Genomic DNA, 27,834 nt, shown 5'->3' with positions numbered 1-27,834 from the left:
ATATTAGAGTATCCGAGGCGTGAACTGTCTCTCACCTGCAGAGACACCAGAGGGCAAAGCCCAGGCCACAGTAAGGGTCCAGACAGATGGCGATCTGTCGAGAGGGGTACAGCTCACACTGCAGCTTGATAGAGCGACACAAGGCACTGGTGGCAGCATGGGACATCTGTGAGAAACACACAGCGTTAGAAACGCGTCAAACCCACATGAAATGAACGTGTCACTGGCTACGGCACGGCAGGTTAGACTGCACCTTGACCCCAGCAAGGATTCCTGTGGTAGAAACACTGAAGTCCAGGTAGGCGAGCATCTCTGGGGTGGGAGGTTTGTAGATCTGGGGATTCTCTTCTTGGGAGATCATCTGAATGGAACGAATTAACAAGGTTTATTGTTTCTTTTAACAAGGCAATGCAATCATACGGTAGTAAAAAAACTGTAAATGATGTCTTTACCTGTGTCCAGTATCAATGGCCACGTTTAATATCTACAGCAGCTGCCGCTTCTTTGGATTTCAGTAGTTTCATTATTGCTTGAGTCGTCAGAATACATACAGACTTACTGACCTGTCGAAAACATATGAAACAGGGTAGAAACGTTACAGCAGGGAATAAAAAATTGTTTTTAATCAATCAGTTACTGGCTAAAATAACACTAGTTAATATATTCATTCTTAAAACACACACACAAAATACAGTCTACATATATTATCTAATAGAATTAGTCCCAAAAATATATGCTATTTTGATATAAGTTTGACTACAGCTTACTCGAATGAGAAAAGCTTTAGAATTATTTGTTTGCAATGACACTTAATTTGTTAATTAGTAAAATAAAATAAAACAACCCCTTATGAGTAACATCACCCTCATAACCTAATAACGAGTAACAGTTTTTACAGCATTTATTAATCTGTTAATGTTCATTCATAAATATACAGCAAAAGTTAGTTAGTTAATAGTTAATAATTAACAAAATTAACATTATTGCTGAAATGTTACCTATAAAATTCTAATACAATAATAACGTCTGGTCTCAAGGGGCGCTAGTTTTCTGTTTATTGTCTTGGGAAGCATGGCCATGATAAACAGCACGCGCTGCACTGAAGTTACCTCAACAATCATTTTAACGGTTGGCAGGGTTGTGGTTAGGTTCTGCGGGTGTGGAGGCCTGACGGTGACCGAACACAGCCGGCGTACAGACAGCCATAGAAAGTGGCGATCAGATCAATCCCTGCAAAGCAGGAGGACAGAGAGCTATTGAGCCCACAGAACCTGAAACCCTTTATTACACCGCAGTAATATAAGTCTCTTTCTCTCTTACCAGGAGGATAAACAAGTGCTACGTGATCTCCAGTGTTAAGCCGACCCCTTTCCATCAGCGCTACGGCCACGCGCTCTGCCCGCTTGTGCAGCTGTACACAGGAGGCTGTGTTGGCCACGGTACCCTGAAAAAATAAAAACACACCAAGTGAGATGATAGTGCTCCGAGTCAGACTGTGTATTCACGGTTTCCTGGGCCAAGGGGTATGATGAGCTTGTACCTTGGCGTTGAGCAGCAGAAACAGGGGTGATCTGGTGTGGCCTGAGCTCTCCACTGAAGAACATCCTGCATGTACAGGAACTACAAGAGGAGAGAGATACATTCAGACAACAGCACACCCTGTGATTAAGTGCACTTCGTTGTATTAAAAGCGCACCTGCAGTTTACTTTAAAATTCAGATGCAACTTGTATTTGCAGATAATATAATATTAATTTAATTAAAATCCTCTTATGAAAAATACTATAGCAATTTATAGTAAATACTATAGACTTTTAGTAATGTTTCTGTGGGCGGAGCTTAGATGGAGGCACTCCCACTGACCGCTTAACTAATGCTAGCTACCGTATTAATATCTGGAGAAGTACCTACTACTATCTAGATTTTACCAGCATGTAAGATCGCCCGCTGTCCGGGACAGCCATTGTTATTAAAAAGGTAACTTTAACAGAAGGAATCAGATCGGCCGACCCTACACACACACTCAAAGGATGGACAAACTGGCAAGATTACCAAAGAGAAACTCATTTCTTATTTTCGGTTGCTTTGCACACAAAAAGTATTCTTGTAGCTTTGTAAAATGTGTTAGGATCCTTGCTGTCTAGGTCAAAGAGCTCTCAGATTTCTTAATAAAAGGTCTTACAGAAAACACGAGGTGAGTAAATAATGACAACATTTTCATTTTTGGGTGAGCAATCCCTTTAAGTCTTTACTTATGCAGGTCAAAAAAGCATTCTAAATTTCATCAAATTGCATTTAATAAAATCTTTGTATAATACATATTCATAAAAATCCAATTAACACAGAGTTAAGTGTTTGAAAACATTACATTAAGTTTGCATTTAAGCACACTCTTTAAAACAAAGTATTTCCATAATGAATACTCTTTTTTTCAGAAGTATCTTCACTGACTTTGTGAAATGGCGTTGATCTCTACCTGATCATTGTCCTCCAGCTGTGAAACATCTCTCCCACAGGCCTGTGCAATCCTCTTTCCAGCCACTAGGTTTCCAACAATCATGGAAGCAGGACCCACCTCTGAAACAACAGGTCATGTGATGAGGTGCAAAGTATGGATAAAATGAAAAACAACCACCCAGGACTCACACAGGCCTCACCTGTACCCGGCTGCTTCTGTCTAGGTTTGGGAAGGTTGGTGACGCAGGTATGGGGGCACATGAGGACGTTGCAGGGGTGCAGGGCTCCCTCCAGGAAGCGCTGTTTGGTCTCTGAGATGTGGATGCCGCCCAGAGGAGCTTTGGGTAGTGTGTTAGCCGGCACCAGAGCCAGGCAGTACACTCCCACCTGATGGATGCTGTCGATAGCCTGGTTAAAAAAATATGTATGTGTGTGAGTAAAGACTTCACACTCACTTGTTTTTTTAAATTGCAAAAATGCATACGGTTTTCCGTTAGGCTTAGGCTTAAAGCTGCAGTCTGTAACTTTTTTTTTGATTAAAAATGATCCAAAATCAATATTTGAGAACGTACATAACCAGTGAGTTTTCAAAACTATCGCCTTACTTTAGCCAGATTCTCACTCTTAACTTACAATAATGTTTTATAATAGAGTTTTTGAGTGTTATGGGTTATGGGTTTTTGCATGTAATTCGAGCATGGCACTGCGTCATTGCTTCATGTCTAAAGCAGCGTTAACCAGAAAGGATTATATGAATGAATGTGAATGAAATTCGATTATATTCCAGTTTTAAATGTGCTCATGATTACAGATGGCTTGGGATTACACAAGATGTGTATTTCAAAGACAAAACCACGAAAACTGAATGATGTGTCAATCGGAAATGAGATTGTACGTAAATTGAAATCTATGCGCTAATACACACTTTACACAGTCACGTAATGCTGATGTTCTTCACATTTACAATGTGAGAATAAAGTATATTAATGATAATAATTTGAGGTTTGATGTAATATGAGCTAATGGATCTTTGGATTTAATAACTGGTTTGAAATGCGATTGTAATGCTTCACTAATAGTGACATACTTTTCGCTTACTTAATGAAAATATATTATTATTTGGGTCACATTTCAAGATGTAGACGAGAATCTGTGATTATTAAGTACAGCAGTGGCTGAAGGCTACACATTCACCTCAAAACATTAGATTCGTCCTTGCCGGAGCTTAATTCACGGCATGGGATATAATTCCAGTTCCAGATTTTATAAACATAGATAGCGAAAAAGAGGCAAAACTAACTGACTGCAGCTTTTAAAATATGTTTTTAACTAGCTGTGTTAAAAAGACAATAGAAGTCTATGCAGTGTGTGTAAATGTGAGTGTGTTGACCTGCAGCACACGACTCATCCACTGGAAGCTATCCTCCTCCGAGGCGTCTGGTCTCTGTTCTGCCACCACAACAATGCGTTCGTCATGCAGCACCGATACAGAGAAAACCGCAATCCTGACAGAGAACAGAGATGCAGCCCTCAGTCTGAGCAGAGATTCATGCTCATCTCAAGTCGAGAGTAAATGACGCTTGAGCTACCTTCCTCTGTACACAAACTTCATGGGCTCCACGGCCAGCGCTGGGCCACCACGTCATCTGCGTTATGTCTCCGGTCGCTCACCACCATCAAGCCATCCATCTTTCCCACCACAAACACCAGATTATCCTGTAATACGAGAAACAATCCAGAAAAGATGTGTTGATTTAAAAGACGGTTCTGTTTCAAAAGCAATGGTTTAAGACATGTGAACCCACCGGCCCGATGAATCCCAGGAGAGATGTGCGTGTATAGGGTCTGTCACTGATTGGAGCTCCTGATGACGTCACGGGAATGGTCTGAAAGCAATTTTATTTCGTCTTTGTTTTAGACAAGCATCACAAACTTTTTAACAGGATGATAACATATAGCTTATAGCTCTTTGCAATGGTGAGTGGTTTTCGTTATCTATATTGTCGTAGGGAAAATGCTCAAGCCTTTCTAGAGACTGCTTGAATCATAAGCTCAGACATTTCTGTAAAGTGTAATAACAAAATGCCTACAGAATGGCTCAGTGAATCTTTGACAGAAATATTTAACTAACTAACTAAGGTTGCGCATTTAATCAAAATAAAACCAAAATCTAATATTAATTGAACAACTCTAAATCTATACAAATCATCGGACCTTCTGTATACCTCAAAAACATTCTTGGTCATGCCTGGCAGACCATAGTAGGAGATTCCTGTACTGCTGGAGCTCACACAGATTTCTCCAACCTCATCCGTTCGACACAGGTATGGCGTGCCCTCCACCCGGATCACACACACCAGCGCTGCACACACACACACACACACACACACACACACACACACACACACACACAGAGACAGTACATTAGTTCACAAGAGAAATCAAAAATTCGGAATAATAGAATGTTAAACATGGATTGCCATAAAAACATATCATTTTAAATCACACTTTTCATCCAGTCAAAGCTGTTTTTCAGTAAAGCAGGTCTCACCTCCAGGCATGACCTGTCCTACATCCTGGACAGTGAGCACGGAGAGCTTCTCCTCTGTGTCTACTCGAATCACCCCATAACTCAGACCGCTCATGGACAGCACTGCCTTACCCGGAGGAGGAACACCCATCTCTGGAGGCCTGAACACACACAGACACAGTCAGTCGACATGCATTTGGGCTCTGGAAAATGACACTGCCATATGCAAAGCGAAATGCAAAATGCCATTGTCCTTTCTGAGACGCTATATGAAATAATAAGCGGAGTCCTGCATGTACAAGCACAGTGGTGGTTTCACAGTAGTAAGCTGCTGTAATGTCACCGGTGTACCTGCGGATGGCGACAGTCATGGCCTCGGAAGAACTTGCACATGGGCAGATCACCTCTGGCCGAAGACCACGGGCCTGAAAGACGTTGAGGAAGGCATCGCAGGACGAAATAGACCCTGCATTTCAATATACACAGCATGCTTAATGTTCTAGTGAGAGTCAAGGATGAGTTCCATTCGATTTGGAATTAAGTGTTTACTCACATGGGTTTGCTCCATCAGCAACGATGAGCATGCGGAGAGAACTGAGACTGATGTCTCTCTGATCCCGCTGCGCTAAAAGTGACCAGTGCATGTCCCTGGATTTCACCACTGCTACACGCGCTGTTTGAAAAACAGGACATGGAAACATGCAGACAGTCATACAGCAAGTAATCAGTGTAGTAACAGCTATGATGTGAAACGTTTCTTACCGTCTGCACAGAGAAGCAGTATTAAACTTAAAATTACGTGTCACTGCAAAATCTGCAGGTTTTCTTAAAATGCTCTGTTTGCATAATACACAACATTTTTGAACAATTTTAATCCAGCAGAATGTATTTTGTATAAAAAGTTCACAAACTCCTCTTTCTGTAGTTACATCATTCCACCTGTAGGTGGCAAAAGTGTCTTTTTTCAATATTATGAATGAATCTTCATAATACATATGATCTGAAGAAACGTGGAGTATAGAGTACTCTGCTGTTCGGAGGTTTGAGATCAGTGGAATAAAAAGAAGTTTGGAATAAACTCTTGGAACTGAGCCAATAAAAAGCCCCTAATCTGAAGAAAATACATTTCAATTTTAAATAAACAGCAACTACATCTTATTTAATTCATTTGATTTATCCACACATAAGTGGTCATAGTTCTGTGGTAAAAGATCATGACACACAGGCTCACCTTTATAGGTGTGGACTTTCTGGATCCAGGAGAGAGGGTTGACCTTCATCAGTGAGTACGGGATGCTGATCACGTGCATTCGGTTCATCACACTCTGAACATCACCATGACAGCCGTTGCCAAGGACACAGGTTAAGAAAGCAAAAGACAGCTGGATGAGCGCGAAGGGATCTAACTCTGTATCAGTGTGAGTGTATGCGAACATATCGAACATGTGTCTGACTTACCGTGAGGACCCCGTGCCACAGACCAGCATCTCGCTTGAAGTCCAAAACATTTGTTATAATTTCACCTACAGTGAGTAAAATCACAGTAAATATTTTGTGGTGTATAATCCAGTAATAAATGGTGTGATGTATGTGACAGCAGCAAATAAACCATTATATTAAAACCTTCTTTTTTTAATCTTAGTTCCCCCTGGATAACAATTACATGTGCAAACCAGTTTTAAAGGTTTATACAGAGGTGGAAGAAGAGGGTAAGAGTGTGTTCACTGCAGGAGCTGCTGTGTCTGGTTATTTAGAGAGTGGAAGTAGGACACTCTAGACCTGCAGTGGCCGGTCTCAGAAGAGCCTGTGTGTTTGCGTGGAAGTCACACACACACACACACTCACCCTCTGTGTATCCGCAGGCCTGTGTGAGAGCATGACAGTGAGCCAGCATAGCAGAGTGAGACACCGTGATGCCCATAGTGCTGCCCTCCTTACTGGTCTTATACTGCGTTCAGAAAGACAGACACACAGTTAGAGAGACGGATGGATAGATGATCAGATAAACCGACGGATGGATGGATGACAGAGACAGACAGATTAGATAAAAAGTAAAAAGGAAAGGGATAGAATGATAAATGGATGGGCAGATAGATAGATAGATAGATAGATAGATAGATGATGGATGGATGGACAGATAGACAAGCAGAAAGAAAGAAAGAATGTTTCTGACCTCTATGTATGCAATCTCGTTGCTAGCGCCTCTCTTAATGGAGGATGCCAGTCTTTAGGAGGCTTTACCACATGCTTTCCGTCAGTGACGAACCACAGCAGCCGTGGCCAGCCTGTAAAAACATACACACGCTTTATACCCGAGGAGAAGAAACAGCAGCATTAAACAGAGATGAAGTGGCTGGCTTGTACGGATCACCCACCCTTAAAAGTGACAACTTCTCCGGTCTGTGCTTTGGGCAGACCCTTCTGACAGGCATCAGTGGTCAGGGCCAGAGAGTGACCCCACAGCTGCCCAACAGAAACCCCACCTGCTGACTGCCTGCATCCTGATGAGAGAGACACACACAGTCATCAATACAACACCCATCTGCAGTCCACTCACTCCCCCTCCGCCTTTCATCACTAGCACGGCATTAAGGCATCGTGTGTGGTATCTTGTCCTTCATTTTAAAGGATTAGTCGTCTCCATCAGGAACATTAGCTCTATTAATCAAACCTAATGCGCTTTGATGCCTTCAGCTCATGACAGCTCACAATACCTTTAGATAGAAGACATTCAGGTCATTTACAGAAGAGAAAATCCCAAGGACCGTGTGACTGGTTATTCACGTATGCTCACATACCAATGCTTAGAAAACAGTACTTATCTTTTGATTAGCAGTATACTATTCGTGCTCATACCATACAGTAGTTTGAGTTTTGAAAAAAAATAAAAGCTTTTTTTCAAGGATAATGCTGTGATGTGAGGATGTCATATAGTGTGTTTTCCTGCAGGGGGCTCTATCGTGGTTGAAATCTTTGATGGTGTTTGTTGTCTGTGTGCTGGTGTAATGCTGATTAATACCTTTCTAGTGAGTGGCACCTCTATGGGCACAGGCACCAGCTCCGCCAGAAGGCATCCATAAAACGCCACCATAAACATCACAGGATCATTGTTGGGAAACACAAGTGCAACCTGCGGAGATACACAAAGGATTTATGTGAACCTCTTGCATTAAAGGAATAGTTCACCCAAAAAGAAAAAGAAAGTCTGTAAGTCTGTTTTGGGTCACCATTGATTCCTATAGTAATTTTTTCCCTAGCATGGAAGTCAATGGTGACCCAAAATAGCCTGCTTCCTTTCTTTAAAATATCTTCCTTTGTGTTCGGCAGAACAAAGAAAATCATACAGATTTGTAACTTCAGGGTGAGTAAATGATGACAGAATGTTCATTTTTGGGTGAACTGTCCCTTTAAGGTTATTCACTGCTACTGTTTTTGTGTTACTTGTATTCTGTGCAAACACACATTTTATATAAATAAAACTAAAACATTTCTAATTGTCATGTAAGATTTAATCTAGGTTTTTAAATCTAATATTTCTCTTAACAAAACAATGTTTTAAATAATTTTAGTTAATAATAAAACTATCACAGCACCCAAGTTGGTCATGTCATTTAAATTGTATTAAAATTTAGCTAAACATGGTCAAACTAAATGGTTTTGGTTAATTCTGTTATTTTAACACAGTTTCTTATTGGATTTTTTTTTCTTTTTGATATCACAAAATAGCTTAGAAAAGTGTATGAGAATTGAAATTGGGACTTACTTACATTTACTAAGCCTACTTAGTCTACTAGTTTGTTTGAACATGACTTTATGGTAACCTGCTATGTCTTTGATCAGTGATGAAAGAAGACAGGATCCTGCGGGGAACGGGATCTTGCATGACAGAATGGACAGTTAATGCAAGGTGTAAAAGGATGTGAAAGTGCATGAAAAGGACACTCACTCTGTCTCCAGGCCGCAGCAGTGGTTCATTCCTGGTGCTCAGTTTGTTCAGCAGCGTATAGGCAAGTTTCTGACTCCGCGTCCACAACTTCCCTACGGAAACATATTTACAAAAACACACAATCAAACCTACACTGTTCCCTTAGGAATGAGAGTTCATGAGTACACTAGCACTACACATAAATAAAAGCAAAATGCATAATATAAGAAGAAGATATAAACGAGTACATTATCGCTGCATTCGATTCAATGGGAGGTTCTGCTGTACCGTATGTTAATGTATAGACGGGTTTTCCGGCATTGTCCAGTGCGGTGAGGCAGGGGCTCTTGGGTTGCGTGGTGCCCCAGCGCTGTAAAGAGGCCAGTAACGACGGAGGCCAGTTAGTGACCACCCCCAGAGGCTCCCCATTCAGGGGTCTCATCTCACCCCCCTCGGGCTTCGGCTGGTTTGGATCTGGATGCTGGACTGCAGATGATAAGAAATCATCTCAGAGACAGGCATGAAATATTAAAGCATCGTATACAACAAAGCTTATATTCACCAACCATTATATTCTACTAACTTACCCCGTGCGGTTTGCTTTATGCAAATAAACATTATGCAGATTTTTAGACGGATTATATATAAACAAACTTTCAGATACTAAGACATTCAGTCAGTGTAATTAAAAATCTATTATTTGCCACCTATGAAATGCATTATTGTTTTGGCTTATTGAAATCACTACCGAGTTGAGTCTCCTGCCTATATAGAGTGTTTAATATCATTTCTGTGGCTTGATGATAGATGCTGGGTTTTGGAGCAGAGTTTATGTGAGAGTTATTTTAAATGTCACTAAGCATCTCAGGGTGACTTATGCATCCCGAGGATGAGATGTGACACGGCTTAAAATAGATTTGATTGATTTTGTGTGTCTGGAACAGAAGAGAAAGAGAAAGAGAGAGAGAGAGAGAGAGAGAGAGAGAGAGAGAGAGAGAGAGAGAGAGAGAGAGAGAGAGAGAGAGAGAGAGAGAGAAAGAGAGAATATAGAATATAGTAAAGATGCTGCTGCTAAGAGAATATTAAAAGAATATTTCACAGCATATTTTCAAGAGATGTAAGGAATGGCTAGCTAAACAAAAGAGATAGATTCACAGGGTTTCTCAAACATTTTAATAACTTTAATAACCTGCAAATGTGTGGATCACTGTACCGTACTGCATATAACAACTATATTAAATAATAATCACAATATTAAAATAATATAAATCAAACAAATTATATATGAATCAAGGTATATGTTAAAACATGCCATTCATTTTCTGAGAAACTGACTTGAGCAATAATTTGTAAACATTTCAGCAATTTAACTGCTGAATAAAATCCTGACTTGAGATTGACCAATCAGAGAAGTCACTGTTACCACAGAAACAGGAGCAGGTAACTGCACACTCTCAGTAAACAGGTCCACTTTCTCAATATGTATGTAATAATGTATGTGACAAATAAAGAACCTTGAACAAGACTTTTTTTTAATGCAATACCATTCATACCATTTTTTTTGTTTAGTTTTGTTTATGTTTTTGAAAAATGTGTGCTCTGCTTTCCAAGGTTGCAACTGCAAAAATATTATTATGACTTAAAATGAATATATTTAATATATGTTTGAATTTATTCCTCATGACAATTTTCAGTGGTCATTGCTCCAGTCTTCAGTGCCGTCACATGATCTTTGAGAAAGTAGTTTCATATGCTGATTTATATACATCAGTAACCTAACCTGTCTTTGCTAAAAAAGAACCGTTTCAGCCCTTTACAGTGACATGACACACATCAGGTAGAAACAATTCACAAATATGTTGTTATGTTATTGTCCTGTCTCCTGGATCAGAAGCAGTTTTTGACTAAATAGCAAAATGTTACAAATAAAGATATTCAATCTAACTCTTCATGTTTTTGTAAAACCCTTTTGAGATTAAAGTATATATATATATATATATATATATATATATATATATATATATATATATATATATATATATATATATATATATATACAGTATATTAAGTGTGAGATGTTCTCTGAAGGAAATGTGATTGGTGTTTGTCCTCGCTACCATGATGTGACATTTCATTACAAAAGAACTCAATTTCAAGTCTAAACTATTTAGCATTTGACTGAGGTTCCTAGTTTAATGCCAGTAAATCTTTTTTTTTTTTGCCAACTTTATTGCCTGCCAAGTGTATTGGTACAGCTCTCCTCAGTTAGCCACATAATTTCAATTTCATAATTATAAAACCCTATAGCAGATAAAGGATGCATTCTGGGTTGAACTGAAACGTTCGAGGCCCTCGATCACTTGTAATCTGCAAGGGCACATCTGATATGTTTGCCTTTTTTTTCTTCATCAATTAGCTTGATGCACCATTCTATGGATATGCTTGAGCTCTTGGAGAAAATAAAATTACACGAATAGGTAAAATACCGACATAATAAATGGATTGTGTCACAGTCGTGTTGCGTTGTGGTACATGGAGCACATACAAAGACTCGGGTCGAGGGTATGTCAGTGCCAACTTTCTTTGCCCACCACCTGACTTGATCAAAATGGTGGTGTGAATTCCCCAAGGTAAGTGAGTTTGTATCTAAAAGTGAAAGGAGACACATTCCTAGACAGGTGGAGCTGGGGAGGTAGAGGGTTTCAGAAGAACATGCTGCAGGACCAGCTTACATTGAACACTTAACCAAACTATTTAAATGTTGAACAAGCAAGATCATTAGCTGAGCAAACACCACGTGAATTAGATTTCTAGATGTAACCTACCGTCCAAAAGTTCCTCAAAATCATCAACAAAGAACTCTCGTAAAGGGGGTCTCTTTGGCCTTTTTAGAGTGTTTAGGAGCTGCTGAATCTTAGAGGACACTCGACTGTTGACTGGAACGCCTTTAGACAGAGATAGTGTCAGGAGAAGATAGGACATAGAGAGAGAGAGAGAGAGAGAAAGATGGAGAGGATGAGATATAAAAAAAGCAGGGAAAGGTCACTGTGAAAGGATGGTGGGGACAGTTTCACACAACAGTCTGTCAGTCAATGTAAGGCCGTATGCCCATGGGGTTGGTTAAGATGGTACTGAGCGTGCTCAGTAGAGACACCTGACCCAGAGCATCAAAGACTCCTTGACTCTGATTGAGGCAGCTGGACTCATGCTGCCTAGCAACAAGCCGCTACCCAGCCACCCATCTCATCAACCATTCATGAGCTTTCTTCTGAAAGAGTCCGTCTGATCGTGCTCTATATGCTTTACAGAGGGCTTTAGGATTACTATAGTTTAAATAGATTAAAACTCCATTCACATGAAACACAGGGACAAAAGATTCAATGAATAAGTTAATACATGTTAAACAATATCACAAGAGCACCAGGGTCATTCTACAAAGCGTTGCAAACATGTCTGAGCAATTCCCCATGAATAATACGTATAAATAGTTATTTATTTTACATAATACGAAGAAAAAGTATTTAAAAAATGTAGACAAACTAAGTAATAACAAAAATAATACACTTAAAATTGAATGTAAAATAATGTATTTTAGGAGAACATATTTTGCAAATTTCCATTGCAGTATAAACTGTTCTTTTTTATAAAATGCTAGAATTTAGCATACAGAAACACCACAAAATGACCCATGCACAATGAAGAAAAAAAAGAAAATAGCTTTGTAATTTATAGTGTAATAATTATGTTACATTACCAAAAACAAAATGTCTGAGGAACATTTCTCAGCTGGTTTATAACAGTTAACGTAGAATCACCCATGAAATGCTTCAAAGTGCGTGATAGTTAGGAGAGAACAGAACCAAACATCAAGACACAACGATCATCTTCACATGATGAATCTATACTTTGGCCTGTGTCGTGTATATATGCATGACTGAGATGCTCTCTGACATCCTATCGTCAGGAGACACTGTCTGTCTGCCCCTCGTCTCTGTCTGCATCTCACACGTGCTCGAGTACCCAGAATTCACTGCAGGACCCGAGGAAGCCTATTACCTCTCGCGTGAGGATAACCACAAACATAACTACTGTTGTCCTGCCTCATAAGCCATATTAACCTTATTAAACATAATGATCACGCACTATCACTAACACACTGTGGCTAACGTGCAGCCAAGCTTGTATTCGCCAACAAAAATGAACAAAAATATACCACTTATGAACATGGTGATATTATAATACCATGTTTTCTTTACTGTTGCAGCTCTACAGTATTTTTTTGCAATACCATGCAAAGTACAACGGTATTACAATATCATAATGATTCAAATTCACATTTAACTAATGTATTTATGTAAAGTGCACATCATTAAAAAACAATAAAATCATGGAGCATAGCATAACCTAATTGTTAAAAGCAAGGACCATCTGTCTAATTATCTCTTCACACTTTTACTTAAATATTAACTTTCCCTTGTGAAAAAGAAGTGCACTTAGCTGTAGAGAATGTTCTATTTCAGCCCAAATCATATAATAAACAACAACTGTACTGTACTGATAATATCAGATATAAAAAAAAAAGTGTAATGCATGTTTTATGATTTAAATCGTTCTGCTTTATCTTCTGTCAGGCTTTGAAGTGCGCTTATTTTTAACATACTAAAGCACAAGTAAAGTAACTGATTGTAATTTTTACTGTAGTGTGTGTAGTATTATATCTTAGATTCAAGATTAATACATTTTTGAAAAAGTACTACATTTTAACTTAATTAAAAATGTGTAATTATGAATATATTTAAATAAATGATTGCTTTTAAGTATAAGTGTACAATAAATGCTTGTCAGGTGTACTTTAGATATACTTAAACGCTTTTAATATAAATTTAGACTATAACATCTTTTATTTAACTGTAATTAACATGTAATTAAGTATGCAAAAATGCACTTTTTTTCACAAAAGATCAACAAAAACACACCTAAAACTTAGTGCCAGATATTTCTAGACAATAGTGCTGTATCAAAACAAAGCCAATTATACTTGCTGTGAAAAGACCTTGAAAGAATACTTCAACATTAAAAGACAAAGAGACACATTAAGAGGAAATACTTTTCTTATGATATTAATTTCCAAAAATGACATAGTGGACAAGTTAAGCAGACGGCGTTTAACACAGAGGTCACAGCTGAGACACAGATGCACAGAGACACCAGGAGGAGGGGCAGATTGAAATAAACGTGTATAAATACCATCCGTGGCCTCCCCATCTCCCCTGTCAGTGCCTGAAGAAGAGAAAAGGTGAATAAAAACACGCGTTCATGACAGCATGCTGCTTCTACAGGGCTGAGGTGACTCAAATTGAGAATGACAGACATCATCTTTCCGTCCGAAAAAAATGTAAATAAAAATGTGTCGCTTTTAGTTTTCTTGCGTTTGATCATAATTAAACACATATGCACCATAGGAAAGAAAAGCAGGTTAATCATGAACCTGATGTATAGTTGTGATGTGCCGCTCTATGTCTTAAAGGGACAGTACACCTAAAAAATGAAAACTGATGAGTCATGATCTATATACCCTAATGTCGCTCAAAAAGGGTCCGTTGTGCTTCCACGTGTTTAATCCTGGCATGTTCACAATGCATACAAGAACTGCTAATCAGTTTTGCTACACAACACTACAGAAGAAAGAAACTGCAAATCATTTTTTTGAATGATCAACAATAGGGAGACTGCATTTTACAGTGACATGCGGGTGAGCAGACGATGACGGACTTTTCCTTATTAGTGAGCTTAAAAAAACCAGCATGCTGATGACATGACGCTATGTGGCTTCAACAAGCAGGAACATATACGAAAAAACGGGCGAAAACATCCCACTCTTTTTTCACTGGATACGAACCGCGAAAAAAGATCCTGAATGACTTTACGTTTATGTAAAGTGTTTTTTTTTAGCTTCGAGCCTCAAACGCTAAACACATCTGTGGAGAGATGACATGATATTCCCTCTTTCTCACAGGAGAGAGACGCGTGAGACAGGTCGCGGTGCCAGCAGGCTGAAGCTTTAGGGGACTCACCATCGGCGGTCTCCATCACGCTGGTGTGTGTGTATCCGCGTGGAAGCCCTCGCACTGATGCCACCTGCGGACGCTCCGCATGCACCGAGCGCTCCGACAGGCCTGTCACATCCGGGGGTGCACTGTGGTTGTCTGTCATGAGGTGCCAAAGGTCAAAGGTGAGTGGAGGACAAAAGTATAACAATGCATGGTGGACCGAGATCAAACCCACGAGAAATGATCAAACCGATAACTTAAAGGATTTAAGGGCCTGCCATAAAATCTCACTGGTCCAAAATTCAAATGACAAATGGCAAAAAACAAACAGACATGGAAATTAAACGTCAAGTATGTTCTGATTAGCTAAATGTTTGTTGCTTTACATTGCGTAACATCTATTTCAGACAGTTCGCGTCTTTTTTTCTTTTCCACGTGATGGTTACTGTCCGTCTCATTCTTAACGCCCAATAGAGAAGCTTTATAGTCTTTCACATACAAGTGATTTCCACACTATTAACCAGCGCGCAGCTGTTTTGCATTTAATCTTCCCTCTTACAGCTGGGTTTGTCTGGCAGGCTGCTTTAGAACAGTGGACCCACAGAGCCGCTCTGACACTGTGTGAAATCTGAGGTTATTTACAGTGAGCGCCCAGGGCCGGCTCCAGGGTGAAAGAAAGAGGAGGAGACGAGAGATAAGGGGAATGCAAATGTTTATAAGCAGAACTCTGTAAAGAGCGGAGCAGCTGAGTAAAGTGAATGTGTTCAAAAATGTTATTCTGTTCCAGTTCATACACTGAAATCACACAGCGGTGAGGGCTGTTTAAAACTTTTCAAAAAGTTCGCAAACAGGCCTAACAAACTGGATGATTTCAGAAAACATTTTAAAGCCTAAAAAAGGCAGCTGCTGTCGTCAAACCTTTGATGTAAAAAAAATGTGTTAAGCTTTACATTTATGCTAAAAAGGGTTTAATTTTTAATAAGGGTTTAATATTTAATTAACTTAACTAATGGCAATACACGTAAATAACAAAAATGATTTTTTTGTAAATAATATTTTTTTTTTACATATACTGGCACTGGACTTTAAAATGCTAAAGACGACTTAAATCAAAGCTCATCGCAGGTAAGTCTCCACAAGCTGAAGAAGATATTAATATACAGAAGTTGCACAATGTCATAAAAATAAGAGGAAATGATTTCAAAAATATATCAGTATTTTACTTTAAAATTATACAGTATGTCCCAGTGAATGTACAGTGTTTCACTGTATAGAGTGACAGAATGTACAATTAACAAACTGGCATGTTTGTGGCATTTTTGACATTTTTGAAATACAGCCCTGTGTTAAGGTAAAATATAAACATATACATTGAACTACTTTTATGATACTTTCATGGTGCTTTTTGCCATATTTGCAGCTTGATCTCCATTTACTTTCAAATCGTTCTTTTTTTCACTTTACAGGAAATATCATGAGCTTGGAACAATATGACGGTGAGTACTGTGTGAGATATTCCTTTAACAGGACTCGTTAACAGCGAAGGTTGCCAAAAATGATTCTTTTACAGCAGAACTGGAACCTGCACAGATCTTTTGTTTGCCTGTCAAACTAACAAGGCCAATGCCGGCTTTATCTGCACAGATTGGCTTCAGGACCCTAAAGATATGCCAGTACAGTGAAAAAAAAAAAAAGTTAAAAACCAACCGTGCACATGCAAGCATGCAGCCAGGACATTAAGAGCCATGATTTTTATCATCGCCGTGAGCGGCGGCAGAGCAGCAAAGTGCTCCCTGTGCTATAAACATGCACAAATGGGCAACTATAGAGATGAACGCAAGATCTATACTTTGTTTTTAACTCACTGAGCTGTAACAGAAACCTTACGAAGCCCGCTGAAGATTTTGCACTTAGGAGTAAGACAGGGTTATCAGAATCAGAGATCAGTACACAGCTATAAAGACCAGCATGAGCTCAGTTTTTGGTTATTAGCGCTAGTTTAGCTAGCGGATCAACACACAGTAGCCAGACTTCACCTGTCAAGTCCACTACTGTTTAGAAGTTTGAGGTCAGCAAGAGTTTTTATGTTTTTAAAGTATATCATGCTCACCCAGGCTGCATTTATTTGATCAAAATATACGGTAAAACTGTTAATTAATCGCAATTAATCGCATCAAAAATAAATGTTTATATATATATATATATATATATATATATATATATATATATATATATATATATATATATATATATGTATATATAAATGTGTGTACTGTGCATATTTCTATATGTATATGTATATATAAAGACATTGACAGTATATATTTAGAAAATTATTTATAAACATATTTAATGTACAATATATAAACTAATTTTTTTATATTTATATATACATGATAAATATGCACAGTACTCACACATATATCATGTACACAAAAGCATTTATTTTGGATGCAATTAATATATTATAATAAATGTTAATGTCAATGTAAGTGTTATCTAGATGAATATATTTTAATATTTGATTTATTGTTGTGATGCAATGCTGAATTTAAAGCATCACTTCTCCAGTCTTCATAGTCACATAATTCTTTAGAAAGCATTCTAATAAATATCCGTAAATATGGATCTAAATCTTTCATAATTTTGGAGTTTCGGAGGCTCAATCTCTATTCACTTTCATTGTATGGAAAAGAGCTGCACGAACAATCTGCTAAACATGGCTGAAGGTCTGTTGTGAGGATAGCTGCAGCGGCGAGTACTGACCTAGCTGTGTGTGAGCCATGAGGTCGGCCAGTACGGTGGCCGCCGAAGCAGAGGTGGTGTTTGTGGCGTGATGGGGTCTTCCTCCGGGGTGGGAGGAGGTGGAGGATGCGGACGATGAGGTGGAGGAGCCCTGGATGACTCTGTTGAACCAGTGCTCTACGCTAGGATGTGCCTGGTATGGAGACGAGGAGGCGATCCGTCCCTGCCGGCGCAGCGAACCTTCGTCTTCCGATGCAGAGGAGGTGTCTGGGAGGGCAAGAACAAGAGGGCTGATGGTGAGGTGGGACAGTTTTACTTCAATATCAACTCTCTGTCATTTAAAAAAAACAGCACAATGTTAACGGTAGTGATTTGAGAAACAGAATTTATTAAACAGAGATCTGCGAAACTGAGAAAGTATTTGAAATGGAAGCCATCCTGGACCTTTGTCTTTTGTCATTGAATCATTTTGTCATTGATTAATTATCGAATGAAGTCAAGAATGTAGTTGATAGGATGTTACTTACGAGCCAAAGTCAAATAAAATTTTTGGACATACTGGTAAAACTCTTAATATCTTTTACATGTTTTGAATCTAGATTATGCAGATCTCTGAACCTCTAACATTATAACTGATATGGGAATATGAAAAAGACTTTACATTGGAGACTCACTTAGTTGGATAACGTGTCAAGAGGCTGATTACTTTATAGCCGCAAGACCTCAAACAATCAATGCATTACATAACTCTAGTTATAACCCTTGATCTAACCCATCTAAAAAATCTGCCTTTCTTCCTCTTCCAGAAATAAAGATATGATATTAAAATACTATGCAATGACCTACAAAAGTCAAGGAAAATGTCAAATTTTCTCTTTGGGCAGATTCTTGCCCAGCATCTCTTAATCAGCTGGTAGTGGATGGATGAAGCCAGTTCTCCTCAAGTGAATACATTAACTATCTACGATGTCAAATAAGTAAAATCTTTTCAGTCTTTTTAAAGCTTTAAACATACTTTTTTTGTAACTATTGTGCCGTAAAATGCAATAAAATAAATAAAACATCCATCGTAAACTTCATGAGGTCTAATATATGATTGTTATGGAAGAGAAAGCAAAAAGCGTTTGTTCTCAGTCCAGGCTAATATATAACTTTGATGAAAACGGCCGGGGTTAAGCTGGAAAATACATATGACGTAATGCTCATGTGGTCAGAAACAAAGCATGTGAGACCTGTAGTTATGGCAACACACATGACTACATCATTTCCCCTATTATAAATACATCATAAACGTAATGCCAAAATAACAGATGTCCACCAATTAATGAATAAAATATGTCATATAGCTAAACCATCTGTACTATTTCATCACGCACAAGGCATCTTCTGCAGAGATTTAAAAAGTGTAACAAAAATTAGAAAAAGAACTCTGTTAGAAAAGTAAACTGTAATAATCATTAGACTGCATTACCACTAATGAGCAGTTTTAATTTACTATTTAATTACCTTAATTTGTGACTTCAGTGTCCGCCAGGCCAAGTCTTATTGTCAACAAGTCACGCACTCTTAGGTGCCAAACTTAACATGAGCTACACATTGAAATTTAATAACTCAGTGTCATACTATCATACTAGCATACCATATTATGCGAATACAGGCATAATAAATGTTTAAAACGTTCCACAAAATAAAATACAAAACAACAACATCCAATCGCATTAAAATCGCACAACCCACTCCAGAAGTTATTTTCCAAAGTTTTGAATATTTTTCACCATCAAAAAGCGCAGACGTGCGCAGAATTCAATCGAGAAAAGAAGGGACAAATGAATGCGTAAAAAGACAAAAGAGAGAGAGATTGACTGACAAGAAGCCCGTAGGTGGTAGCAGATTCGTTTAACATTAATTATGCAATTAATCACCCACAGGGAGCAATTACTATGGAGCGTGTCCAGTAAATTAGGAGACAGACACTGAGCAACAAACAGTCATGCATTAAATGTGAAAGGCATTAGCCTAATGTATCTCTTCAAAACAGCGTTCTTGTGAAGAGGAAGAGTCTACTCACACTCAAGGGTGCCTGATACCTGTTATTATTAGTGCAAAACAGTCTTGTACCCTGAATAAATCCCCGAAAGCTTAGCATTAGTTTCAGTGGACACTTACATTTTGAAACTGAAACGGCTGATGATGGAGTAGTCAAATATATTAAATAGAAAACAGAATTGGCAAATAGTTTTCAATATTGTTATTTTCGATTAAACAAATGCACTCTTAATGAACATCTTAAAACAACTGCTAATGCAATGTCTGCATGTCTAATAATTTATGGGCAGCTCGCGGAAGAACCCCATAAAAAACTAGGCTCATTATTGTAATTCTATTCTCACTTCATGTCCTCAGGCACTTTAAGAGTAACCTTGACACAGATGCAGAAAGAGCAAGATAGAAAGAGAAAGAGACGGAGACAATAGGCATGAAATAGAGTCGTGGGAGAAGAGAAGTGATTTGAGAGAGAAATTGAGAACGACTAGGAGGGAAAGGATGAGGCAGAAATGAACTGGAATGAGTAGGTGCGTCAAGAGAAGACAGAACGAAGAAAGACTGTGCTCTTAACAACTGCTTTACTGAAGACCTGACCTTTAAAACTGAAATAATAATTTGTCTAAACTCCTCTATCAGTCACTCCACCAGAAAAGAGTCTGAGGTCTCGTCCAGAGGACAAACACGGCGCAGTCTCACAGGACGGAGCAGACCAGGAGCTAACAGGATAATGAATGCGCAACAGTATAAGATGACAGACAACATCAAAAACGGCCAGGAAAGTGGGTCAGACAGCATTTTTCAAGCCGGTCAGATCCAGACAGAAGCTAAATCAAATCAGTCACACTGTAATAAAGCTAGGTTTGCGAGGTTTGATGTCAGCGATACCAAACTCCACTGGTTCTTGCATGTTACATGACTGATTGCGAGAGGAAATGTTTGATTATAGGCAGGTGAAAATACTATTTGTAATGGGGTAGAACAGAAGGGTAGGATTTCAAAGCATTTATAGCATTTTCTGGCAATTAACGCCTTGAATTTCGATTTGTTCCTCACTCAAAGCTGTTCAGAAGACTTGCATAGCTTAATCTGCAATCAAAATGTAAATAATGCCATCTTTTTCATTTTTGGTTGAACTATTTCTTTATGTAGTGTGTCAAGAATGGGGCGAGAGGGGATGGGGCGTAGGGAAGAGGGGTATCTGACAGGCCAGATGGGTTATCAGATCATCTCCGTTGGGGCAATCAGACAGCTTAGACACTTTATGTGTGAGTGTGCATTACTGCATCCAGGGCACAAAAGAATTAGCGGACCATGACCAATTCCCACAGGGGGTGACCCTGAATGGGCCCGTTATGCTGATCTGACCCCACCCTTGAACCTTTAATCTCGCTGACCTTTCACTGACTTCATCATTCTGACCGAAGAAGGACAGAAGAGTGCATCAGGACACCAAGAATCAGAGACTCATTAATGCTGAACTAACAGGGAGAGACAATAATGTAATCCAAATTGATGGACAAAGGCAAAGACGTTACACAAACACGAGGAGAGAGATGAGCTTTTTCAACCGTAAGATGCAAGGTAATAAAGAAATCACCAGACATAAAACAACCAGCCAATAAGCCCAAAGATAGTCTCATTGTTATAACAAGATCAATCCAGTTATTACACTAAATAACCAATAAGAATGGAAAACCGATCATAAAACTCTTCAGAATAGCCAATCAATCTCTCTTTTTCTATATATGCAACCATATTTATTTGCATCCTGCTTTCTTTAGCCTTCCTCCAGCATGGTGTATTTTAAATACCTGTAAATCTGAATAAGGGCAAGGGTAATGACGCTACTGCTTACAAGTTCCAGATGATAAGCCACATTTGTGATCGATGAATGACACGAACGTTTGCACGTGCTGAAAATCTTCTTTTCCCTGCGACTATTACAATTTTGATAGACTAAGCCTGAGTATTAAAGAGAAGCCCTAATCTGAATATATTACAGCAGAAGGCACTGTTCATGCTAGCAGCACCTAGGATCTGTAAACTTCTTTTTCTATCAATAAAATGCAGCTGAAATCAATTTTGAGAGTTGTAATTATTGAAATATGATTTCACGTATCAGTTTTTTCTTCAAGACAGCAATACGATTAAATGTAGGGCCAATGGAGGTTTGTCGTTTTACAACAGTAATCTCACGTTTCCTATCGAGTTTAATAATAATAATGTTTCAAACTGTGCTCAAAATTGCCAATAACACCAAGGTTTGCTATTAAGAGTCAGGGATTTCAATATGAACTCAAGTATTTTTCTCTTAAAATCTAAGAAATGATCTGAGCTGTCCACGCAAATGTTAGAGCTCTATACCGTGACTGTCAACAAGCGTCCCATTTGTGTCGTCTTCCTCCAAGGGAATCAGTTAACATGAAAATCAGTCACATGAGCGACGAAAAAACAAGATGTTGTCAATCTCTGAACGTCCGTTTAGTGATAGCTGACGTTTGTGTGATAAACTAGAGCTAAATCTGCAGCCAGTGGGTCAGTGAAGCTGGAACTTTGTTAAACATCTCCATATGCAGGCGTGTGGGAAGGTGGTCTGGGAACTGAGCGGACAGAGGCTGTTCTCTTTGTGTAAATAATGAGGCTTTTATTCAGAAAGCTATGCATTGTTCTCTAAGGGCTCAGAAGATCAAAACATCTTGATCATATCAGGGACTGAAACGCACATTGTCAACTGCTGTCAGCTGGAGAATGAAAACATAAAGAAAAAATGCTTCCAAAACATTTCTGCTATAGAAAGCGCTCCCATAAAATCCCTAAGTGTGTGTGTGTGTGTTTACCTGGGGGAGTGCATGCTTCAACTGAAGACTGCACTAAAACAGAGCGTCTCTTGGAGGGCATCGGCATCTTTCTCTCTTTATACTTTGCCAAGGCTGCTTGTACGGCTTCTGTATGAAGGTCTGTGGGGACGCACATAGTGCCAGACATCAGAGAATGGGCATTTTCAAATCCCAAATGTCTATATGATAGGAATAACACAGTAATAATAATATCCTTCTCTCCAAAGTGCCTGCTTTCCTTAACGTTCGTGTGTTGGCGATTCATTCAAATCGATTTACTGCGATACTGACCCTAAAAATATGCTTTATTGTACTGAATGTGCACATGCAGCACTTATAATATAGCACAATATAATATTAATGGTTAAAGAGGCAAGCTGTGTCTTAAAATGCCCTTTATTACAAATTGCTATATTATTGACTTTACATTACTAATATATTTAAATACATTTCAATACAAATACAACATAGTTTAAATCGCATAAAAAAAATTCAGTAGAGATGCATTTACATATATTGTAGTTTATCATACAGCAAATGCTTAAGTAATTATGAAGTTACATAAAGTGGTTAAAACAGTGCATTTAATATAAATGTAACTATATTTTTTTGTTATTTTGCATATTAAATGATACAATTTACACACTTTTTGTAAAGTATAATAATTTCAGAATAAGTACTCTTTTTGTGGTTCTGCTGAAGAGCACTTTTTCACAAGAGTCTGTGTCTGTGGTGCTTGTCCCTCATGATTACAGAGCTTAACAGAGAACCGTTTGTACCTGATCTGAAGCGTTCATCCCTTGAGTTTGCCACCCGGGGCTTGTTGGGTTTGGAGCCTGGATGGGCCACTTGTGACGATGTTTGGATCCTGTGTTCTATCTGCAGTGACGGATCTACACCTGCACACAAAACAGACCAGAATACGATCTCCAGTCTTGTTTTTTGTTTTCCTGAAAGACAACTGCATTACTTCAATTTCCATGCTTGACATTTTAGCTAACTGTGGTGTAAAACAAATGCAGAAAGGGCACTCGTAACAAATGGACTGAGGCCGCTGTGCACGAATGAGATTAAAGTACATTAAGGATTTACAAAACCAGCATTACAGAATAAAGGTCACTAAACTTTGCAGTAAAACCCAAGTTCCACCTATTGGGTTTACAGATATAGACTCTTACGGTGTGAAATTTACTTTTCATAAACGATCGAGGTGACACTATTCAATTTCAATGCTATTCTCGCATTAAGATAGCAACATAAATCTACTCTTGACTTCAGACTTCTCTACTGTCTGGGTAATACTACACCTTGAGATCAATGGGCCCTTTACGCCACATCTGAGTTCTCATGGTGATCCAGTGCTGACGCAGAGAGTGTAACATTCACAATACTTCATCAAACTTGACAGACACAGGCTGAAGAGAAACTTACATCAACCCACAGGAGCAAAGTTTTTTTTCTGCCGTGACAGCCACAGGCGGTATGAGTAATTTACAAAACAAGTTTCAGCTGAGACTGTGGGACTGAGTTTGCCACTGAGAACATGACAACTTCTTGCCAAAACGAGCTGCTTAAAAAAAACTAAACAAAATAACATGCACATTAGACATATTTTAGACATATCTCTGTTTCTGCGTCAGAAATAAGAAGCAAGACAATTTGTTGCAGTCGCAGATTTTAAGTGAAAGAAATTGCGTGTTTTATTGCCTGCAATTGTCTGTAATAAAACAAATAAAAATAAATTAATTTACCTAAACCTTTCATAGAATCAGGATAATGACAGTTTTAAAACTAGTGCTGTCAAAAGATTGATTGCGTGCTTTTGTGTATATTAATTATGTATTTATAAATACTTACGCATACAGCGCATTGAAACTAAAAATATATATACTTGAAAAAAGTTAACTGAATTAAATGAAAAAAGGTAAAGTAAAACACCAAATCAAACTAAATAAATAACAAAAATGACATTGAATGGAAAGGAAGCACACCTGAATATAGTTCACTGTATAATCACAGCCTATTGAGCATATGCTTAAATTGGGAATAAGTATATGTCACCCCTAAATTCAAGCCGTTTGATTACATATTAAATAGCAGAGAGCTCAATATCAGCACTGTTCCTGTGGATTTGGAGAAATCGGCACCTTGTAGAAGGTTAAGACTGATGAGTCATGCAGCGCTGCGGTTACATAAGAGCCGTCACAGCTGAAGCTGCCGCAGCAGAAATGAGAAATCAAAGAGGCTTATGCTCTGATCTGAGGTCCTGTGACCCTCCATCTATCACACCAGGAAGAGTCCAGTGAATGCTAAAAATACCTCGGGATTCATCTATGACAAACGCAGGGACAGATGAAGGACATTTTAAAAAAGAAAGCATAAGTCACGTCTCAAACCTAAGTGAAGCTCCGTCACATGGGTGAACATCTATCACAGGTTAAGACAAGCACTGACCTATTATCCTTTTTCCTGGATAGCCAAAGTAAGCGACATGGGATTGTTTACCTCCTCCCAAACCGTTTGCCTAGCAACCACTTCATATTGACCTCTAACCCCCAGAATCATTGAAAGAGCCTTCGACTAACTGTGTTGACATGGCGGAGCATTCATTACGGCTTTCCTCAATGAGGACTAATATCCCTAAACAACCAAACCGAGCTCAGGAGAGGTCACATGCTTAACCACAGAACATAAAGACGTATAAACACAGGGCTTGCAAACTGTAGGACTAGTTTAAGGGTTTTCTGAAGACTTAAGATAATTTACAGTATCTAAAACAGCAGTCCCAACAATAAAATCGCAACAAACAGTTTTACATTTGTGAATGAAATGTTGTGTAACTGCTCAACACACACACACACACGCACAACCTGCTCAATTCTGCTTTTAAACCCTCTGAACTGCCTTCTCCCTTTTTTGACTTCTATTGCAAATTACTGGAAACATGACTTTAAATATGTCTTATAAAAATGCCTTTTCACTTCCTGTACCACAAACGCTTAGGTCTTTCTAACAAGCGCACATTAATGGGATTATAATACAGTTTATACTAAGGGTCCTGTTGTTTCTGTCAGTTTTGGGTCCTGTGAGGACTGAACAGGACATGCTCACTTTATTTAGCTCCGGTTCTGGGAAAAACTTCACCTCGGAACCTCCAATCCCGCTTAACTCAACAAAAGCTTACGAACTGAAAAGTTGTATAAGGACACAATCTGCAACATCGGACGAAACACACGGCCCGTCCAGATACGACGTCCTGATAGCGTGTGTGATCTCAACAGTGCGGCTTCACAAAAGCTCAACTATGCGCAAAGACAACAGAGCAATAAACGCTACAAGTAGCTCTGTCCAGTTGCTAAGCAAAAAAATGTCCCTCCACAGTTGGCTGATAACCAGCCAATCACAATTCTGCTTCCAAACGATTGTTACTAGTCAGATCTGGACAGTGTTTCAGTAACAATTAGAAGAGTTTCGAGACGTGCCAGCCTTAATGAGGTCTCATTTGGGGTCTTGATTGTAACGAGCTTTAATTGGTTACATAAAAAAGGTAGATTTGAGATGAGATGAACAGAAACAGGCTTTGTTATTGACTGATCTTGCTTACATAAGGAATAGATTAGCTACTTAGATTTGTTCAGCCCTAGTGCATGAGTACAATACTGGTGACAGAACTTTCCAGAACAAATTGTGTGCTGTTTTTCTTATTAATATAAGCTAAAACGCACTTTAATTTAATTGCAATTAACATGCAACCCAGATTAACGAGCGCCCATAAATATAACATTCACACAGTAAATATATTCTGTACCTCTTTTTCACAATGATAGGGTCCCCTGTCTGGACACAACGGCTTCTCAGAGGATCATGGGGGAAAGTGTGGTGGTCTGTCAGCCGGCTTATAAAATGACTAAGACAACTCCACAATGGAGAGCAATCTCTGCTGCGAGGCTAATTTAAAATGAAGTCCTAATTTCCTGTTTCAAAGCCAAACCAAAAATATAGAGCGGTGGCCCAGACAGACGTTCACTTTTCCACAAGCCACCGCAACTATCGTAAAATATTTATGCAGGGCCATTCTAAAATTAAACATACACAAGGAATATAGATTGAGCTTGTCATCGAGCGTCCAGTGAGGGAGAGCCCTGAGGGGGTTGTTAGGACACACGTGGACAGTCTAAATATTGACCCTCACGTGTGAACAAAATCACCAGAAGAGATGCCATTGATCTGGGATGAGGGAGATTCGGGAACCTGTACCCTTTTGCTGTGTTGCAGGTTTCTGGCTTGTTGATAATAAATAATAAGACATACCATACTAATACATAAATAATACCAAAATAAGTGTTTCCAAAGGACAGGGTAGGCAAAAGAAAGCTACAGCAAAGTGAAAAAATATGTTTATTATGAGTGAGTCCCCAACTGAGTGCGTATGAATTTATTTATGTATACCTAGCTTTATAATTATTTGGTTTGTCAAATGTGGCTGTTCAATAGACAACATGATAGTTTAAACATATTTTTTTATTGTATGCAAACATGAAAAAGATTTTAGAGCGCTGTCTTTCTTTTTTTTTAGTTTGGAGAACGTGAGTAAATACGGACATGACGTTTTAATTTTGTCGTTTCCCATAAAAGACATGAAAAGAGCAAGGAACCGTAAATAACTGTCACGTCTATATTCTGCATTTGAAAAGAGATATCATGCCCGGATATATGGGCTGTTGCTAGCCACCCTAAACCAAACAACAAAGACACACACACCACATAATTGAGAGTTTGAACCCTGCACTTAGATTTTGGTTTTATAGTATGGATAACTCCTATTCTCCAGACACACACATTGTTTCCATTAGCTCAGAGTATCCTTGACAGTACAGAAACCATGCATGCATTTCAGATCAATCCAGACCGCAGTAAAACGCAGACCTCTCATGAAGGTCGAAGAGGTGACGAGTGAAGATTTTATAACCTAGACACGCAGCGTCTGCTAAAAGAGTTCATTAAACAGTGGATTTGCAGTTGATAAGAGCGAGTTGTTTACCTTGTATCTGGGGTATGTAGGGCGCCAATAATTTCCCTCTTTTCTTTTCATAGCCTTTCTGTGTGATGTCACCTACAGAGAGAGAAAGAGAAACAAAGGGATTGTGATGAATCATGTATTCTGTGTTTGAAAAGCTGGCATCGCATTGCTCAGCGTCAGCCCATCACCCTGGCACAGCAGGGCACAGAGAAAGTTCACCGGGCC

General features: G+C 38.8%; 1 pseudogene; it reads right to left on the bottom strand.

Moving 5' to 3' along the window:
* Nucleotides 1-4,041: 4,041 nt before the first annotated feature.
* Nucleotides 4,042-27,834, bottom strand: part of LOC122351828 — an 84,400-nt pseudogene continuing 60,607 nt past the window's right edge.

The sequence above is a fragment of the Puntigrus tetrazona genome, chromosome 9, assembly GCF_018831695.1.
Source record: "Puntigrus tetrazona isolate hp1 chromosome 9, ASM1883169v1, whole genome shotgun sequence".
Classification (NCBI taxonomy): domain Eukaryota; kingdom Metazoa; phylum Chordata; class Actinopteri; order Cypriniformes; family Cyprinidae; genus Puntigrus; species Puntigrus tetrazona.
Note: the sequence above shows the minus strand (reverse complement) of the source record. Positions and strands in the feature narration are given on the sequence as shown.